Raw genomic sequence first — 21,074 nt, forward strand, 5'->3', positions numbered from 1 at the left:
CTCTGCCACTTGAGCCACAGCGCCACTTCTGGCCATTTTCTGTATATGTGGTGCTGGGGAATCGAACCCAGGGCCTCATGTATATGAGGCAGGCACTCTTGCCACTAGGCCATATCCCCAGCCCCTAGAATATCATTCTTTCTGATGGAAGTGTAGAACTACATTGTGTATCTATATCACATCTTCTAAATCCATTCATCCACTGAGGAGCATCTAGGTTGATTCCATATCTTGGCTATGGCAAACAACGCTGAAGCAAGCAGAGTTGTGCTGGTAGTTTTCACGTGGCCTTGTTTGTGATCTATTGGATAAACGCCCAGGAGTAGCAAGATAAATACAAAGCCCAAAGAATGGGAAAAAAATTTTTACTAGCTAGGCATCAGACAAGGGCCTCATATCTAAAATATACTTAGAGTTCAAAAAATTACCCCCCCCCAATAAACCCTTGAAAAAACAACTCAATAAATGGGCTAAAACTTAAAGAGAGATTCTCAGATGTAAGAATGGTCAATAGACACACAAAGAAATGTTCAACATCTCTGGCTATAAAAGAAATGCAAATCAAAGCAACATTGAGATTCCACCTCACCCTAGTTCCAATGGCCATTATCAAGAAAACTAACAATAACAGATGCTGGCAGGATTGTGGCCCAAAAGAGAAAGCTACTCCACTGTTGGTGGGAATGTAAACTTATTCAACCACTCTGGAAAGCAGTATGGAGTTATCTCAAAAGACTAAACATACAGCTTCCCAGCGCTGCTTTTTGATGGTTATTTTGGAAATGAAATCTAGTGAATTTTTCTGCTCTGGCTGGCTTTGTACCAGGGTAGCGCCAGACTTCCACATCCTGAATAGCCAGGATTACACATGTAAGCCGTGGCATGTCTTGGCAGAATAGCGCCTGTTTTATCTCATATTTCAGTCAGCTTCCAAAGGTGAAGTGGGGGGTGGGGTGGGTATGGAGAACAACCTTCCCTATTCGGCCTGCTATATGGTGGCTGAGAGAGCTTAGGCAAAAATACTTTATCAGAGCCACCTTATCTAATTTGTGGGGCCTAGTGTGACAATGTCACTTGGTTAAGTTATTAAGTATTTTCAGATGGTGACAGCAAAGCCAAGTGGAGGCCCAATTGAGCTGTGTGACCTCTTGAGTCCCACTGTCCCCAAAGGGAGCCCAGCCTTCATTCATACAGGTGACCCTGGACTCCGAACCCCTCTCTCCCTCCAGGCTTCAGTGAGGCAAGACTGGACCCAAGCAGCCTCCAAGACAGTGTCTTCTTTGAGGTTGCCATCAGCTGGGGTTAATCTTGGCACCCAGGATTCAGGCTGGGCCCGGCCTGAAGCAGTCCTAACTTCAATGTTTGCTGAGCAGCAGTGGGCTCGCTATGTTGACTTCTTCCTGGCATTACACTGTAGGTCCACTGGTGTCTGTGAGTCAGGATGCTTGGTTTTGTTTTCCTAAGGACTGTACTTTTGAAGGATTTAGGCTCTGTGTGTACATGTGTGTCTAATTAAAAAACAAAAGTGATGAGCTTAAACCTAATTGCCAATTAAATCCTGGAAGTGTGAGAGGTTCAAGTACTGGGCTCTGTACCCCTGACCAAGTGGGGCATGAACATAAAATGTTTAATGCACAATTGAAAAGGGCCACAGCATCTGTAAAGGCAATATGTACTCACTGATTAGAATTAATTATGAATCACATTGTGACTGTGTTAGAACCACCATGAGCATAGCTGTGCTAGCTGACATCGAACGAGGCAAAGTTTCCACCTGCATGGAGGAGGGCCACTGAAAGCTTTGGGTCATTGCTGTGCTGAGGGAGGTAGGCCCAGGCAGGAGAGCGACAGCCCAGCCAAGTCCAGCTCCCAGGACTCACAATGTGTGGCCTTGAAATCCTTGAGTGCATACAACCAGTCCATCTTACCGTGCACAACTTCACAATAAAAGAAGACATATGATTCAGAGCCACTACCTTTTGTTTCTTCTTGGGTTTTCCCCTGGAAATGAGACAGGAGAGACAGCAAACAAAGAAACCAAAAGGTATGTCAGAGGCCTTAGATTCTAGTTGCAGTGGGTCTTCTCCTGGTTCCTGGAGATATCAAGTCTGTTCTGGTAAGGTATAAAGCTGATGAGGAATTATGCTAGCTCATTGAAGAACTGCAAACAGAAGAAAAGAATGCCCTACAAATTCAGCACCCACACCAAGACTCAGTTTGTCCATTACTTTTAATACTTTTTGGTTGGGGGATGACTGAGAGTGTAGCTCAGTGGTAGAACACCTGCCTACCATGCACAAGGCCCTCCTGGCTTCAGTACCTAGAATATCACATACATACAAGGTACCTATACACAGTGGAATTTTACACAGCCATTAGAAAGAATGGTATTATGTCATTTGCAGGGAAATGTATAGACCCAGAACAAATCATGATAAGTGAGGTAAGCCAAGCTCAAAGAAACTAATGGTGCAGATGCTGGCAAACTAACCATCTCAGTGGAAGCTAGATCTAAAACACATAGAGACAGGATAAATTATACAGCACTCTGTGCCCCTGATCATATAAAATAATACTTATTGAAATGAACTCCAGGAAATAGAAACAAGAGGTTTTTTTTTCCTTTTCATTTTGTCTTGTTTGTTTGTTTATCAGACTTAGGGGTGGGGTAAGGAGAGTTAAAGAAATGGAGGGACAAAAGGTGAATAAAAATGTAGCAGTGGTATTCAGAAGCTATGTTGAAAACCAACTATACAACTTGTGGGCCCGGGTAAAAGGGCAAAACTGGGAGAAAGAGAGAAAGGGTGACATTGTCCATAAAGAAATGTACTTTTTACTTACCTGACTTATGAAATGGTAACTCCCCTGCATATCACCTTTATAATAACAATAAAAATATTCAATTAAAAACCACTTTTTATTTTCAAATAACTTTGAGCCTACAGCCAAGTTGATGGGAATAATACAAAGAACTGTTCTATATCTAGCATCCCACCAAATTTGCCAGGGTGTTTTTTGTTTTTTAACTCAGGACCAGGATGCTATTCCTTAACTTTTATACTCAAAGATGATACTCTACCATGTGAGACACAGCCCTACTTCCATCTTTTTTGGTAGTTAATTGGAGAAAAGAGTCTCATGGACCTCTCTGGGGCTGGATAGCTTCAAACCATTAGCGCAAATATCACCCTCCTTAGTAGCTAGGATTATAGGAGTGAATCAATGGTGCCTGATGGGTACCCGAGTTTGAATTTGCTATGGAGGGGCTCTACCACTTGAGCCATGTCCCCAGCTTTACTCCTTTATATTTAAGTTATAAAAATAATATAACACAATGAAGGTTAGAGATGGCTCAGGGTCCCACGAGCCTAATGCTAATCTGTTCAGTTGAAGGTTGTTTCACTTTTTTTGCCCATTTGCATGTATGACTTATATAATTCAGATCTCTTGAAACATACTGAGTGATCGATCGCTCCATCCATCCATCTATGCAGCCATTTAAGAAATCCTTTCTGGGTGCCTCCTAGTGACCAGCTCTATGAAACAGACAAAATAATCACACTATTTCAAGGTCACAAACTGTGACTATTGCCCTTGAGAGCAGCTGTCGCCTCCTCCACAGAGCCCTCCTCTAAACAGTGTCTCTGGCCTTCAGTCAAGGATATTGGTACAGCTGGGTTTTGTGTGTACCTAAGAGTATTTTTCCATCAATTTCCACATGAATAGCAGGTGGTTACAGGAACAACATATATACTACAGTTCAGGGGCTGGGATGAAGCTCAACATAGAGCACTTGCCTAGCATACATGAGGCTCTGGGTTCCATGCCCGAACAAACACACACACACACACAAACACAGAGAGAGAGAGAGAGAGAGAGAGAGAGAGAGAGAGAGAGAGAGAGAGAGCGCACGCGATCCTGCAGTTGGTCTAAAAGTCAAAATGGAAATTAGAAATTCCTTCCAACAGGATTCAGAAGCAATCCCTGTATCTTCCACATATCTAGAAGAGTTTGTGAAGTTTTTCGTTCCTTAATTTTTATTATTAGAACACATATTAGAACTATATGGTGACATTCATAATGCTTTTTCAAGGGCCACAAACAACTCCTTCCCATAGAAAGAATACATTGTTTCCCTGGAGGAAGGAAGATGTAACTTCTTGGAACACAGCACTAGAAGGGTTCTCTCTCCCTCTCTCCCTCTCCCCCCCCCCCCTCTTTTGCCTATCCTAGAGCTTGAACTCTGGGCCCGGGTGCTGTCCCTGAGCCCCATTTTGCCCAAGGCTAGTGTTCTACCACTTGAGCCACGGTGCCACTTCCAGCTCTCTCTGATAAGTCTCATGGACTTCCCTGCTGAGAAGGGCTTCAAACACTGATCTTGCATCTCAGCCTCCTGAGTAGCTAGGATTATAGGCATGAGCCACTGGCGCCCTGCTACGGTTGGCATTCTTATGCATTAAACTTGCCTCTGAGCTTCCTATGAGCCAAGGCAACAAGAATCACAATACACAGGTTTTGTTTTTGCTTGGTCATGGGGGGCTTGAACTCTGGGCCTGGGTGCTGTCTCTGAGCTCTTGAGCTCAGGGCTAGCGCTCTACCACTTTGAGCCACAGCACCACTTCCCATTTTCGAGTGGTTAATTGGAGATGAGTCTCACAGACTTTCCTGCCCAGGTTGGCTTTGAACCATGATCCTCAGATCTCAGCCTCCTGAGCAGCTAGGATTACTGGCTTAAACCACCAGCACCCAGCTAAAAAAGTTAATTTAAAAAATTTTTTTCTTTTTATTTTTGGCCAGTCCTGGGCTTAGACTCAGGGCCTGAGCACTGTCCCTGGCTTCTTTTTGCTCAAGGCTAGCACTCTGCCACTTGAGCCACAGCGCCACTTCTGGCCATTTTCTGTATATGTGGTGCTGGGGAATTGAACCCAGGGCCTCATGTATATGAGGCAAGCACTCTTGCCACTAGGCCATATTCCCAGCCCTAAAAAAGTTAATTTTTTAAGGGAGCACAAAAAAAAGTATAGAAAGCTTGGTTGGTCCTAGAAGAATATTATCCAATTTTAAGATGCATGCCTAATGTCAATTTTTTTTAAAATAAATCAGATTCTTACACAGCAGTAACAGAAATGTCATAATTCTCTACAGAGAAACTTCTGTCCACCCCTGGACAAAACAACATTACCCACAGTCCAGGCTCTGACTGACAGCCTGGACGAAGTCAATGTCTCACTGAGAGTGGCATCAGACCCAGTAATGAGATAGTGAAGACTTTTGACACCACAATTCAGAGATCTTGGACCTGAGAGTTCAAAGAACAGAAGTCAGCACTGGAAAAGCAGGGCAGCACCCTTGGGCGAACTCTTTGGTCACAGACTACAAAAAAGATCCCATCTTTGCCTTGGGAAGAGATGTCACTTTTGAAAGAGTCTCTTGATGTCGTCCAGGCTGGCCTTGAACGCAGGGCCTTGTGCTTCCTGTCAGACACTGTACCACTTGAACTATACTCCCGGCCCTTGTCTGTTTCCGCAGTTTGTTTTTTTTTTTTCGAATAAGGTCTGGTGTTTGTGCCAGGCTAGGCCTGGGCAGTGATCTTTCAAATCTCCACTTCCTGGACCCATGAGTCGCCACGCCTGGCCACTTTGTTTCTTTCACAGGTGTGCACAAAGAGTTGAACAAGACTCTGGACCGGCTCTTGCTACCTGCCCCCCATCCTAGTAGTGGGCTACAGAGGAAGGGATAGTCTGATGGTGGGTGTGCCCCCTCCCCACCACCACTGGCCTAGGTAGAGTCTGGAAATGAAAAGGCAGAAGTAAGCTAGGCACCAGCGGCTCATGCTTATAATCCTAGCTACTCAGGAGGCTCAGATGTGAGGATCAAAGTTCCAAGCCGGCCTGGGCATGTAAGTCTAGGCGACTCTTACCTCCAATAACCTGGAAGTGGAGCTGTGGCTATGGTAGAATGCTAGCCTAGAGCACAAAAGCTCGGGGTCAGTGCCCAGGCCCTGAGTTCAAGCCCCAGGACAGCACAAAAGAAGAGGGGGTGGGGGAGAAGGATGGGAAAGTGGCCCTGCGGCAGAGCTACAGTGGTCAAAAGAGCCAAAATCAAACCAGAAGAGATCAAGGGGGGATGGAGGTTCTGGGCAGATGACCTGAGTTTCCAGAATGAAGAAAAGGCCCATTGTACTCATCCAAGAGTGCTGTGTACATTTCCAGCCCCACCCACTCCCAAGTCTGATTAATGAAATCGTCTGGAAAAAGAAGTATTTTCTACTTACACCATTAGGAAAAAGTGATTGCGGATATTTTTTTAAGAAAAGAAAACGTGTCAGGTATAACTCTCCATGTTACTTCCTCTTGAATATGTAAGCATACAAGGGGCTCTTATTCCCAGCCACTATTAATCTACCTACCACTTTTAATCACTATCAGGGCTTTGCGTTATTGCTATCAAATTGATCCTTGGGAACCTTAAAATTCACACCACACCTGTTTCTTTTCTTTTTTCCTTACTCACTTTGCTCACTCAGCTGGTATTCTACCTCTTGAGCCATACATCTAGCTTTTCTGCCCAGACTGGCTGCTAACTGCTATCCTCTAGATGTCAAATGCTTGACCAGCAAGGATTACAGGTGTGAGCTACCAGCACCCAGCCCCTTCCCACCCCCTTTAAAGGTCATACCGAAGGTTAGTCATTAAATAATAAAACCATTTTGAAACAATGATAAATATGAAACTACTAGGAGGTTTGTTAGATAGTAAAAAAAATGTCACTGAGTCTTCCTCCACAAACATGCGCATGCTGATATATGCTGGTGATCCAGCAACTCAGGAAGTAGATGGGTCACCGTTTCAGGGTGCTCTAGGAAAAACCTTGAGACCCTATTTGAAAAAAAACAACTGGAAGAGAGGATTGCCTAAGCAGCTTGAGGCCCTAAATTCAAATCCCACCAAAAAAAGCAACTTTTTAATATTATACTAATATGTGCATAATACAAACTATTATTTTATTCACCTTTTTTTCCTTCCAGTGCTGGGGGATCGAACTCAGAGCTTTATGTAGGTGAACCCACGGTCATGTGCAAGGACTCTATCACTGGCTAGATTTGACTTGTAAGTACACAATGTATTGTCATCAAGTAGAGTCACAGTATTTCCTAAACTGTTTTGTGTGTCCAGAACTTCGGCATCCTCCCAGACTGTGCCCCTCAAACTCAAGCCATATCTTCTCCTTTCAGTCTCCGCTTTCTATGACTTTGCTTATTTTTATGGCATTTAAGCGAGATTATCATCTTTCTTGCAGCCCGCTTGGTTTCAGTGTTCATCTGTTGTATGTAGCAAGTCTCCAGATTTCATTTGTGCTTACAGCTGAATACTATTCCACATTTTAAAAAAAAATCCATTGATCTCTTAATGGCTATGAGGGTTATGTTCACCTTTTTGGCCCTGTAAATAGTGTTTCTATAAACACAATCCCCCTGAGGTCTTTCAGTTCTTTTGGGGCATATACAATGGAATTGTTGCATCATATGGCGATTCTATGTTTTAACTTTTTTTTTTTTTGCCAGTCCTGGGGCTTGGACTCAGGGCCTGAGCACTGTCCCTGGCTTCTTTTCGCTCAAGGCTAGCACTCTACCTCTTGAGCCACAGCGCCACTTCCGGCTTTTTCTGTTTACTTGGTGCTGAGGAATTGAACTCAGAGTTTCATGCATGCTAGGCAAGCACTGTGCCACTAAGCCACATTCCCAGCCCATGTGCTAACTTTTTGAGGTACTGCCAGACTGTTTTCACAGAGGTGGTACCATTTCATGTTCCCATCATCCCACGGTGCCTAAGGGTTGGTTCCCATTTCTCTACATCTTCTTCAACACTTGCCTTCTCTGTTTTGTGGACAAGAGCCATCCAGTGGCCCCAAAGTGGGATTTTACTGTGGTTTTGATTTGCATTCCCCTCGTGAGCAGTGGAGCTGAGCATCTTTTCCTGTGCTTCCTGGCTATTTGTATGTCTTCCTTGGAGAAACAGCTGTTGGACACTTTGTCTATAGGTCAATGTTCCTTTGTGTGTGTGTTTATGACTTAAAAAAAATTACAATCTCAAATAATTCACGTTGGGGACAACTGGGCTTAGGGTTCCAAGATGCAATGAGTCAAGCTGAAGTGAGAAATAAATTTCCACTATGAAGCATTCTTTTTTTCTTTTTTTTTAATATTTTCTAAGGGAGGCTTCAAATTCATAGAACACATGAAAGTCGAATTTTTTTTTTTGTGGTTTCTCAGTGAGAACAGACTACCACTCAGGATCAAAAGTCTTCTATGAAATTAGAAAAATCTTGATTTATAGTTCCTGGTGCTTATGCTGAAGAACTCGGAAAGCAGGGATCGATAGATAGATTGGGGGTAGGCAGGGTCAGTTTACAAGTGTCTGGGGCTCCTTGACCTGGAGAGGCAAAACTGCCTCCAGGTCAAGAGGGGACAGCCCCCAAGACCAGAGTGTGAAGACCAGTGGGGGGGGGGAGGGTGTCCCAGGCTCGCTGGAGGATGGCGGAAACTGGGAGCAAGCACCTCACAATTTTCCCTCCCAAAGAAACACACAGTTGAGCCCGACTAGCTGACCTACCGGGCCTGTTAACGGTGGTGCAAAAAGCGTGTTTAAGACATACCTAGGGGTTACAAAAGGCCAGATCCTGGGCTTCCTATCCCAGATAGGCGTCCAATCTGGTTTGAAAATCTAGTTCAATTCTAAAGCAACCGCAGGAGCCCGCGCCGCACGTGCACCCCAGGCAGGCGCGTCTGGGTGGGCGGTCAGCACACCGGGACGAGGTCTGGGAAGCTGGGAACCGCGCTCCCGAGGACGCAGGAGAGGGTTCGGGCCCCGGGGGGGCCTCCCGCCCCCCTTTCGGCTTTCGGTGCCTTTGGCCCCGGAGGTCGATGGCTTCTCGGGGGGGTCGAGGAGGTCAAACCCCGCGAATCGGTCGGCAGGATGGCGGTCCCGGCGGCCTTCCCAAGTTCCCACCTCAGCCCCCTCCCCGCGCCTTTCCGGTTCGACATCTCAATTCAGTTCCCCACGTCTCAATAGGGTTTATAAACCAGTCGAGCCCAAGGGTCGTATTACGCCCTCCCGGAGGTTCTCGGGGGGGGGGGGGGCGGCCCAACTCAGGGAAGAGAGGCGAGTTTGGGGTCCTGGGGCGCAGGGTGCGGGGCGCGGCCTTGCCACCCCGCGGCCGGCGCCCTTCCGGATGGCGCTCGGACGCCGCGAGTCGCGGACCTGGAATCCACTCCAGGTGTTGTCTGGCCGCGGGCAGCTGCTGGGCCCTGATGGCCGGTGGGCGCCCAGGTTTCCGGCCGTGGGTGGTCAGGACACCGCGGGCTCGGGGGTCCTGGCGGGGGAGACGCACAAGCCCGGGGCCCGACCCCCGGCGGCCGCGCGCCTCCGCCCCACGGGGCCGAGAAGCCCACTCCGGGCGGGATCCGGGCGATCCCAGACAGGAAGGGCGGCTTTCCAACGCGGAGTGGGTTTCGCTTCTCGTTGGAGACCCGCGACGGCGGGGCGGGGTGGGGGGGGGGACGCCGCGCCAAGTTCCCGCGCGAGGGGCGGCCCTCGCACACCCTCGCCGCCTCCGGGAGCCCCAGCCCGGGCGCGCAAGTGCCCCCTGCGGCCGGCCCGCGCCTGACCCTGCGGGCCGCGGCGGGAGTGGGGGGGGGGGCCCGGGAGGAAGTTGGAGGCGCGGGGCCGGGAAAAGGGCTGGTCGGCCTGGCGGGCGTGGCAGGGGCCCTGCAGAGTCCGGGCCACCCCGGATGGCCGCGCCGAGGCCCGCCCGGGCTCGCGTCCCCCCCCCACCCCCCCACGTGGCCGGCAGCCTGGGACCCCACGTGGAAGGGGAGGAGGAGGAGGGCGAGGACGGGCGGACTCCCGGCTGCTGCTGAGGCGGGACCCCCGGACCCAGTGGCCCCGGCCCCCCCCCTCGGCGAGGTGGGGCCGGGGCCGGGCCGGGGAGTGCCCGCCCGTCCGCCCGCCGCGCGAGCGAGCGAGCACTTGGGCAGAGCCACTAATCCCCCGAGAGAGCCGATTTGTAGTGAGGAGAATCTGTCGGGGGCGAGACCGGCCCATGTGGGGTTGTGTCATTGGTTTGCAAAGAGAGACCCCGCCTTTGCCCAAAAAAAAAAAACCCGGGCGAGAGCGAGCCGCGACCCTCACCTCGCCGCCCGCCTCGCCGCTGCGCCGCCGGCGGGCACCGGAGACGCGGCCCGCGCCGCGCCGCGCCGCTCCCCGGCCTTTTCTCTCTCCCTTTCCTCCTCCTTCCCCCCCGGAGGAGAAAACAAATAAAGAAGAGCAAATAGCCGGGAGGCGCTGGGCGCCCAGGACCTTCCCTCGCCCAGCCAAGTTGGGATCGGCATCCTGCGGGGGTGAGCGCGGGGCGGGGACCCCCAGCGCAGCCCCCGCGCGGCCGGCGAGCGGGCGGGCGCGCGACCCGGACTCGGGGTGGGGGTCGGAGCGGGGTGGGCGGGGGAAGGGGGTGGGGCGGGCGGGGAAGTAGGAAGAGGCTCGGCGGCGAGGGGAGGCGGAGGAAGGGAAGCGAGGGAGGGGTGGGGAGGGAGAAGGGAGGGAGGGAGGGGGAAGGGCGGGGAGCCGGGGAGATTAAGTTTTTGTGTGTGTGTCCCTGTGTGCGTGTGTCATTTTAAGGTGGCTCGGGAGCGGCCCGGAGGAGCCGGCGGCGGCCCAGGAGCGAGGGACCGAGCCGGGAGCCATGCCGCGCTGACGGGGGGGGGGGGGGCCGCCAGCCGCCGCCACCGCCGCCGGGTGGGGTGGGAGGGGCGGGAGCCGCCGCCGCCGCCTCCCGGGTGGGCGCCCTTCGCAGCGGACACCGGCGGCGCAGGACGAGGTAAGGGGAGGGGGGGGCTCCCGGGCTTGGGTGGGCGCCGCCGCCGCCGCCCCCGCCTCACCTGCGGCCGCGATCGGGGGGCGCCGTGCCCGCGCCTCACTGCGCCACTCCGGGAGGCGGAGGGCGAAGGACACCGAGCCCGCATCCGAGGACATCTTTGGTCCGCGCCCCCGGCCCGTGTCCACCCCCCCCTCCCGCCTCCCACTGGAGCCGGGTGGGGGTGGGGGGCTTGCGGCGCACGGAGGGGGGGGTCGTCGTCCGCCGCCCCCCCCCCCCGCCGCTCCCGCTGGCCTCGGCTTGCGCCCGGATTTTTGTTGTTGTGATGAGAGTTGATGAATGCGAAGTAGGCGGTCACCTTCCTTCCCATCAGGATCGGGGGGGAAAAAAAATAAAAGGAAAGAAAAACCCGGAGCGCCGCGGCGGCGTCCGGAGGGCAGCGGCGGCGGCGCCTCGGCGACGGTTTCCTAGGCGCCCCGGGTTCCGGCTCCACGAGCTCGGCGGGTGAGAGCGCGGGGGCCGCCGGCGACCCCGGGCGGAGCGGAGCGCGCGGCGCGCCGCGGGGACAATACGGCCGGCTCTCCGGGGACCCGGAGTCGGATCACGCCGGGGTGCGGCGGGCCTTGTGCCTGCGAGGCGGGCGGGCGGGCGGGGGCGGCGAGGAGGCGGGGGTGCGTGCGCGGGGAAGTCGGGGCACGCGTGGTTCCGGGCCCCTGGGGGCGCGGCCCCTGTCGGCCCGGGGGGGAATCCCGCGCGGCGCCCCCAGAGCGCAAGTGAAAGACCGGGAAGAAGGCGAAGTGGAGCCCTTTTGTTTTGCCGGCCCGGCATTGTTGGCTCCTCGGGGGCAGCCGGGCCACATCTGCCGACGCCGTCACCGCGGCCGCGCCGAGTGCTGCCCGCCAAAGTCGCGGCGGGGCGGGGGTCCTGGGCGGGCCCGGGCTGCGGGCGGGGGGGGGGGGTGTGGGCCGGGCGGGCCCGGGCATTTCCTCTGCCCCGCCGCGCTCCCGCGGGCACCACTTCCTCCTCGCCAGCGGCCCCGCCGCCGCTGGGAGCCCCGGCCCGCCCGCCTCGCCCGCCTCCCCCGCCCGGGCCGCACTTTTCGGGTGGGGCGAAGCCAAAGGGAAAAAAAAGTTTGGCCGGAGGGGCGGGCTGGGGCGCGCCCTGGGCGGCGGGGACCCCGCGCGGCGCTCGGCGGGGCCGGGCCACCGCGGCCACCTCCCTCCCCCGGGTCCTCTGCGGCGCCGGACCGACCCGCGCGGCCGAGGGAAGCTTCGCCTTTTCTTTTCTCTCGCGGGCGGGCGGGCGGGCGTCCGTCCTCCCCAGCGCCCCGGGCGAGTTGCGCCGGGGGCGGGGGATCGCGGGGCGCTGGCTGGGGCGCGCGCAGGCCTGGCTCCAGCTGCAGGCCCGGCGGCGTGGCCGGTCGCCCGCAGCCCACGCCGCGCCCGGGGGGCTCGGAGGCCGCGCCGAGGCACCGCGCGCGCACCGCGCCTCGCCGGTCGCGGACACGGAGCGTGCGGGTGCGCGCGAGGGCTCGCGGGTCTCCCTCCACCCCCACCCCCTACTTTTCCGGAGGCGGCCCGTGCAGCAGTTGGCTCCCGGGGACCCTACGTGAAGGATTTTATGGGGTGGGGAAGGAGGGATTTTTTTTTTTTTTCATGAGATCCCGCTTGCCTGCGGTGGAGGCTGCTGGCACGGCCTACGTTGTCAGGCCGGGCTGCTCCCGGGCCCTACCCAGGGGAGAGAGAACCTTTCCCCCCTCTGTTTTCGCTTTCCAGACTGCAGATCGGGTGAAGTTCTTAGAGAGTCAGATTGCGGGTAGCTTGCTTGAGGAGTAGACGGGACTGTTTCATCCTATGGTTATGCGCTGGAAATCTCCTGAGTGCTTTATTTGTCATTCTCGGGTAATCTACAGCATGGTGTGTTTTTTTATCTGATGCGTAATTTGGAGGGGATCTTCTATGGGGGGTGGGGGAAACTAAACATAGTAATTCTTCCTTCAAACTTTCACACAACATCAACCGTACGGCACCACTTTTTCAAAATTCTCTGCTAGCTGAGATTTAAATAAGACAGCTTAAAAATTACTTTTAAGATCTCTGGGTTCCCAACGTAGAACTAACTCGCTTGTTTTTGCCTACTTGGGAGAATTGTACTGTTTTGAAATATTACCATTATTCTATAAATCTTGTACATCTCGAGGTAATGGGACTTTAAAGGATATTGTTTTTATAATCACTCGATTTCAAAGAGTCCTTCTTAAAAGCAATTACAAACTAGTATTTAAAATGCTAATTCCATATCTTCAGCTACTGCAGCTTTAATACTGAAATAAGGTTTCTTTCTTTCTTTTTTTTTTTTTACCTAACTTGGGCTGTATCCTAAAGTTGAAACACTGAATATCCTTTTGTCTGGCTCTGACACACTCCTGGAAAATCCCCCCCAGTGCCCTTTTATTGCCCTCCGAAGAAAAGTTAATGAGATGGTAGGTTTCTAGCAAGAAGCAGGCTCTCCCTCTTGCAAAATATGCTTACAGTTGCCATTGAAGTTGGATGTTAGCTGTGAATGCGCTTGCCTTTAATGAAGCCAGTGTAATCGTTCACACTTGATCAAGTATAACATGACCAAACAAAGGAAATAAGCCAGCATATTTCTGTAGAGCACTGAGGTTTAGTGTAAGTGTCGGTGTTGGGCCTCCCCCTCCCCCACTCTGCCCCAGTAAGAGGCAGAGAGGGTTGAAGGCAAAGGGAATTTATGGCCCTGATTGGTTTTCTGTGCCCCAGGGGCAAGGGACCCCAGTTTACATCCCTGTGGAAAGTGGTTATTAGAAAGAATTGAAAGGTCTTGGAGCTTGTTCTGAACCTGGCAAGGTACTTTTTTTTCTTTTTCTTGTTTGGAAAAGCACTTAGTCTAAAAAGGGTGAGTTGACATCCTCTTTTGGTAAAGGTACCTCAGTAGTGGAAAGAGGGTGGTGTACTCTGCTGACTGAGCCCTTTGAGTTATTTATGATTTCACTTGGGATCTTTGAAACTGACCCTTGAATGGGTGTTCTCATGGGGGAGGGGGAGGGTGAATTACCTTTTCTTAACTCTGATTAAAAAAAAACACCACCACCTTTTTGTCTCCCAAATGCATTTCCTTGCCTGGTATGAGTTGCAATTCCTGTGTGAGCTTTAGTCATCTGCTCAGTGAAGAAACTTGTGCAAAGCCCATGTCTCTTTAAAGTTCAGAAAGTAAAGTTTGGCTACTGAAAAACAAACACTACTGCCATTGTAAAAACACACCCAGGACATAGTTTGTGGGATATTTTGGCCTTTAAAGACTTGGGCACACCTGTTCCTGTCCCTGCCTAGTTGAGTTTGCTTTCCCTGGCATTGTTAATCTGGCCCTGTACACAAGATGAAACAGTAAAACTTGCTAGCAGAATAATTATTAACTCGCCCATCAGTTACCCTTTCAGGGAATAATCAATAACTTCACTGTTGACTTGGAAAACAAATCTTATTACTGAGACTAGAATGTGACTTAATGATCCAAGTATAAATAAGGAAACAAACAAATAGCAACAACAAATAAACAGAAGTACGAAACTGACCAGCAATGTTCCCCAGGTTCTGAGTGGTTGTGAGGTAAGGTCATGAGTGTGAAGTGGACTAGATTTAAAACTAATATTGTTGCTGGGAAATGTTAAAATACTAAATACTAGAGGAAAGGAACTTGTGTCACTATTCAAAATTATTGTTAAAAAAAATTAAGACGAGGGAAAAGGACACTTCTCAGGGAGGGTCCTGCTGAGATCCAGTACTGGAATTTACTTCCAATAGATCACTGATATCATGAATCTTTTTTGAAGGCGAAATTATACCCTTTGTGCCTAATGCTTTCCCTAAGTGGGGGTGGGGGGGAGAGGAGGGACTAAAGAGTTTACAGCATCAGAAGAGTGGTGGCCCCAGTTGTCATCTTTAACCATTTGTCATATCAACATAGAGAGCTGCCATGGGCTCCTTTGCTAATATTTCTATCACCTATTGTCAGAAAGCAGGGATCCCAGTGTTCCTTGGCCATGATGCGAGAGCCACAAATAAGTATCGTGCAGCACATGGTGTTAGGAAAGGAAATTTATCTGCTGGGCAGGGCACAACTCAGGTAGTCTTTCCACGTCCAGGTGATAGTTCCATTACAGAGCTTGGGATCCTTTTTTGTAATAATTTTAAAATGAGTGTGGTTTGAACATTCACAAAGGTGACCTTTGCACTTAGTAGAAATGACATCACTTAGTGAAATATCTGGGGGGAGGGGATGTCTTTTATTCCCCAAGAATCTCTCTTGTGAATTTGCTAACTCAGAAATACCTGCATCCACTGAAAAGTTTAGTAGGCGCCTGAATGCTGGGGTGGATTGGCTCCCCTGCCTGGCCAGAGATCAGTTTCCCCTTCCAGCTGGTAAGCATGTCCTAATTTACTGCTGCAGGTTTAAGTTACAGCACCCCTGGAAGAAGGAGGCAAAGCTTTCTCACCCCCATCTTTTGAAGTTACTTTTTACTCCTCTGTCTGGGTTTAAAGGAATATGTGTCAGACTCACAAAAGAGATTTTTCTTTAAAATGTCTGGATTTGGGAATCATATTTAATAATTGCTACCAAAAAAACCAACAACAACCCAACAAAACAAAAACCAACTGAGTCATTTTAAAAGTGGTTCAGTTGCTTCTTTGATTGTGATTTAATGGAGACGCTCCAAAAGCCATCAGTGTGATTCTAATGATATTCACAAATAAACGTTTGGACCTAATCTGGAGTTTGCTTTTAGCTGTCATTATTAATGTTGAAAGCCTAAATTATGGCTGCACTTGGGCATTCAGAAGTTTTGCTGTGAAAAGAAGGGCTTTTGCATATTGCGTAGGAAAGGAGGGATTCACAAGTGAATACAGAATGTACAATGGAGGGAGAGCCAGGCTATTGTTTGTGAGGAATGTTGACCATAGGAGCCAAGGGGCAGTTTCAACTTCATTCTCCTAACTGCTGGGGAGCTCAGAACCAGCCCTCCCTGCCCAAGGTATGGGAACCAGCCTGGCTGGCATTCATCTGTCGTGGTTGGGCATGGAAATTTGGCCTGCTTCCCTCCCACAGTTTTTCTTAGAAGGTGGTCTTTCTGAGCTACTAGGGAGCCTTGTGCTTTCTCTTCTCAGTAAGATTCTTTTTTTTTTTTTTTTGAAGAAAGATTCCAAAAGTAAATGGTAAGAGTTCTTCCAGGAACGTTTTACTTTAAAAAAAATAAATTCAGCAGCAGAATTCTCGGGAAGAAATTGTGTTTACTTTTTTCTTCCTCCCCTTTAGAGTGGTGCTTTCTGTGTGGTGTTAGGACGAGTCACTCACAAGGAGTGTTTGTTGAAGGTCCTGTATGTGGCCGTGCCTTCTCCATTCTCACCGCCTTCCTGCTTCCTCGTGGGAGCACTGAGCCCAGGCAGAGCCAATAATGGCTCTGGGGACGTGCATTCCCCATAGCTTGCGCTTAGCGCTCTTCCTCTCAAGTGGGGATCCTATCAGTAAATTGACCCTTCCTGGGTCTGTCTCATACTGTGCATTTCATAAAAACTTGGGGGGACACTTGTCATTTCCATATGTGGCTTAGGCTCAGGCCTGCTTTCAGAAATGCTGTCTTAACTGTTTATCTACCTTAAATTTAACAGATGGCTCCCTAGAGTTGACTTGAAATTCACAACAATTGTGCTAAAATAGCTGGGTTCTTCTTAGTGGGACCAGGGAATTGTGACTTCTGTCCTCGGTAATAATAGAACCTTCATCCCTCCCCCAATTGGTGCTTACAGGAAGTTAACACTGAAAAGCCTTCGGTTGCTTGATCCTGATGGCCAGGCTTGCCTTGGGCTCTGTGGGCCTCTTAATTCCAGAAACATCCTGGTCTAGTGTAAAGCAAGGCTAGTCATCCATTGTGGTTCTGAAACTCCTTCCCTTTTGTAAAATACAGAATGAGTACCTATCTCCTGTTTTCCCCCACCCTTCAAGAGCTTGATCCCAATTAATTTCTCAAATCCTAAATTATGCCTTAAAGTGGGCAATCTTTTAAGATGGTCTAATAGGGAACAGTGGTGGTAACTGCTGTCCCAGGTTGAAGGGGAGGGGCACATTGTGAACGGCTGGGGTGGAGATGGGCTGTAGGGGTCTTTCTGCTGTGCCAGACCTTGTAAATTCCACTTAATCTAGGCGCTCCAGCCATGCCTGAAATCTGGCCTCCAGCAATTTGTCCCAGCTCTGGACGAACAAAAACTACATTATTGCAGCCACAGAACCCCAGGAAGTGTCTCTGGAAGGAACCTAGGCCTAGATCACAGAGGTCAACTTCTGAAAAGCTTTCCTCATGAGACTAGTGAAGAGTTATTCTGAGAGTATATGTGGCTGCCATCTACCAGCCACACATCTACCAGTGATAGCCTTATACCCGCTACAGGGTGTGTGTGTGTGTGTGTGTGTGTGTATAGTTGAAGAACTTAGTATATGTAGGAGAGCAGGTGTGTGTGTGTGTGAGTGGAGTTGTAGAACTGAGTGTAAGTGTGAGAGAGCTGGCTCAGAGGTTGGGGGCACTGTGAGTGAGGGTAATTCACCGGGAAGGTGAGGAGGGAGGGCTAGATATAGGCCTGCCAGGGTTGAGCACCTTCCCTTTTGTTTAAATGAACTCTAGCTGTGATTTTTTTTTCTTTTGCTGATGAACTCCGGGGGCGCAAACAAGGCCTGTTTTTCTCCTTGTGGTCCAGGTGGGCCGGAGGAAGAGTGGGGGCTGTGCCCACAAACCCCTTTGGCTTGGGGCCCCCACGCTGTTGCCACAAGCTCTGGGGGCCTGTGTCCCCGCCCTCCTCCGCCCCCCCCCCACACACCCCTCGGACTGCAGCCAGAGCAAGCAGCCGGCCGGGTTAGGCCGAGAACTTTCCTAAAATTCTGCTCCGGGAACGGTTGAAGGAAGTGAGAATGTTTTGCCTGGCGGGTCCGCCCCACCCCCGGCGGCCTGGCCTGGCCTGGCTCTGAGGAACCCGGGGTCGGTGGTGACTTGAGCTGCCAGGCCGCGCCCCCTGCCTGGCTCACCCGGGTCCCCAGTTTGGGATCAGGCCTTCCCAGCAGCAGTAGGAGGTCCCAGCTCGCCTAATTAGCCAACTTTATTTATTAGGTCGGGGGGGGGGCGTCTTCCCGGTTATAGTGACAAGTATTTAAAGTTTGTGCCTCCGGCCTTCTCCAGATGTTTTAACCTTTCAGGTCGGCGTCGCTCCTTTATTTAGCCCGCCGTGGATGGACGGGGCGCGCGCGGGGTGGGGGGCGCAGGTGGCCACGACCGCGCTGTGGCGTTGCCCAGGGCCCCAGGCCGGCCGGGGTGCCCGTCCGGGGTGGGTGCCTTCCCGGAGGAGGCCGGCCGGGGTGCCGGTCCGGGGTGGGCGCCTTCGCGGCCGCCGCCGGAGGAGGAGCGCGCGTCCCGGGAAGGCGCGCGGCGCCGCCCCGATGCCACCGCGCACGTGGGCTGTCGAGCGGCGCCCACGAGTGAGAACCGGGGGTGCGTTCGGTCCTGGTTCTCAGTCATTCATCCTCCGGCGAGCTGGGTAAACCTGAGCCAGGCCGGTTTTGTCGCGGCTTGCCTCCCCCAGGCCATGAGAGGAGGGGGTTCGGGGTGGGGGCGGCCGGGACCCCCCCACTCCCCCCCCCCGGTCCTCCCGCAGCTCCACTTCCGGTGTCCCGCACGACCTTCGCCGGCCTCGGGAGGCGCGGGCACACCTGCCGGGGCGGGCCCGGCCCCGCGCACCTGGCGGGGGCCGCTCCCCTCCCCTCCCGGGGCTTTTCACTTGTAAATCGCGCGTCCCCCCCTCCCCTGCGGGGACCCGGGGGAGCGGGCGGGGATGCGCTCGGCGCCCGGCGGCGCCCACTTCCTTCCTGCCCGGCCCCTGAGCAGGACCAGCTGGGACCCGAGGCGCCGGGATCCCGGCAGGCATCGTCCACCCCCCCACCCCCACCCCCCCATCGGCCCGCGGGGACACCCAGGTGAGTCCCGAGCCCGTGGCCCGGGTACGGACGGGACCCTGCGGAGGCCGGGCCGGCCCTCGGGGATCGCGGCGCAGGGCCGCGGGCCGCAGCCTTCGAATCCGCCCCGCGCCCCGCGCCCCGCGCCCCGCGCCCCGTGCCCCGCGCCCCGCGCCCCGCGCCCCGCGCGCCCCGCGCCCCGCGCGGGTGACAGCTGCGTGTCCCAGCGGCAGCTCGCCTCCAGCCCTCGGAGCCTGGCAAGCCTCTCCACTGGAGGTGGTCCAGGCACTAAGTGGTGGGGACAGAACGATCTAGGCCTTTATTTTCGCGGTGACTCGATCTTCTTGGCGGGGGAATGTCTGTGCGGTCAGCTTTCTGTTCCTTTGCCGGCTTCGCGAGTCCACGCAGGAGTCGTTAGCCTTCTTTGCCGAGTAGCGAGCGGCCAAGTGGCCGTTAGTTAACGGAGCCCTTCGTGGCTCGCACTGGTTCCCCCCGTGGGAGTGGGGCAACTTGTGGGTGGGGGCGGTTTCGTACAGTGTGGGGCGAGGACAGACCCTCATCTTTAGATCGTTTGCCAGGAACCCCCCCCCCACTTCCAGGACCGAGCTCTGGGGGTGTTGGGGGGGGGGGTCAGATGAGCCGGGTTTTCCCGGCTGGAGGCCTCCTTGCTGGAGAGAGCCCCTGCGCTCCTGGTTCTTGGGTCCCCGAGCCGCCACGCTTTCTCAGGATTCAAATGGGCTTCTTGGAAACATACCCTCCCCGGGTCTTCCAAGAGCAAGTAGGACTACAAGTCTGGTTTGTTAACACTTCCTTTCCTTTGGTGATCTTTCTGTTTAGGGCAGCCAGTCTTAACCAATGAGAGGTTTTGGCGTCTTTCTACTTTACTATTTCTCTCTTTTTTTTTTTAAATATATACTTACTAGTCTCACTGTGTGTAGCCCCGGCTGTCCTCACCGCCTCAGATTTCGTCTTCTGGGATCACAGGCATGCAGCAGCGTACCTGAGGAGGTGCATGGCGCTATTGAGTGAATGTTCAGCACAGCCCTGGCCGCGTGCAGAGAATCCCCTGGGCTACAGACTCATTGGGCTGCCTCCGTGCCACTGTCTCAGCCCCATTGTCCCGTGTGTTCCTCACACCGGAAGTGATGGTCACTATTGTACTGATGTAGAGACCGCGGCTCCGGAAGGTTAGGCAAGTGTAGGAGCCAGTCTAGCAAAGTTCTACCTGGGCCTGACTTCTCCGGCGTTGATCAGCGCTTCCGATGGTCTTTTGGCTTTGGTGTTTGTGAGTGGCTTTGCCCTGCTAACCAGTCCTGATAGCTGCTTTCCTTTCCGTATACCTGCAAGCCAGGATTGTAAATACGCAGGATTTGTGGACGTGCTTATTATTAGTACAGTATTCTCCAGTCATGCCCCCTCCTGTTGGAGGCAGGGACTTGCGTGGGATGTGCTAGTTGGAATGGTGTCTGCTGGTCTGTCCACAGTGTGTGGCCAGGTGGGTGGGTGGGTGGGGCTTGTGGTTCCGGCCCTGGGTTTGTGAACCTCACCTTGGCTGGGAATTCCAGTGACTGCTCCGGAACAAAAGCAGATGCTTTCTTTTCAAAAAGGCTATCAGAATTCAAAGGGAATGGCAAGAAGTTGGGTGTGTCCTGAAATCTGGAGCCCGGCCCTGCCCCGGTGATTAACTCGCCTCTGTGGCACCTGGGGCTGGTGATGCAGGAGCCCGACACTGAGCCTGGCTTCCCTCGGAGGTAAGGTCCCCATATGGTGGGGTTTTCCTGAAAAACAGGCTTTCCTTTAATTGCAAGAGTACCTTCCGGCTCTGCAGGCCTTCTTTTCCTTTTGGGAACAGGTGTGGGCTTGTGAATGCGAGTGAGGTCAGGAAACGCTGCTGTCTTGCTGGAGCTTGGCCCCGTGGGACTGGGGACACTCACAGTAAGTTCTGCCTTGTCAGGACTGCCCAGCAAAGTGCTGAGTGTCTCCACAAATCAGTCACGTCGTTAGCGGGGATGCCCTGGCCCTTCTCCAGCTCAGCTAATGATGGGCACTCTGTGTCTATCTTAAAAGTCCCCTGCAGTTTTCAAACAGGTCTCAGCTCTGTTTCACTCCACAGAGGGGCTGGTGTGTGGGTGGGCTGTAGCCCTCAACCTCCCTGGCGTCTATGTAGGACAGGATGTGGAAGGACAGGGTGC

General features: G+C 52.8%; 1 protein-coding gene across 3 annotated transcripts in view; it reads left to right on the plus strand.

The window, feature by feature from the left end:
• Positions 1-10,658: 10,658 nt before the first annotated feature.
• Ctbp2 (C-terminal binding protein 2) overlaps positions 10,659-21,074 on the plus strand; it is a 115,404-nt gene continuing 104,988 nt past the window's right edge. The window contains exon 1 of one of the 3 annotated variants that reach the window (XM_048338055.1): positions 10,659-10,875. The gene's annotated coding sequence lies outside the window, so the exon portion shown is untranslated. Of the gene's footprint in view, positions 10,876-11,134; positions 11,377-21,074 lie in introns of those variants that run through there. The other 2 variants (XM_048338053.1, XM_048338054.1) reach the window with 2 other exon arrangements.

The sequence above is a fragment of the Perognathus longimembris genome, chromosome 2 (assembly GCF_023159225.1).
Source record: "Perognathus longimembris pacificus isolate PPM17 chromosome 2, ASM2315922v1, whole genome shotgun sequence".
Taxonomy (NCBI): Eukaryota; Metazoa; Chordata; class Mammalia; order Rodentia; family Heteromyidae; genus Perognathus; species Perognathus longimembris.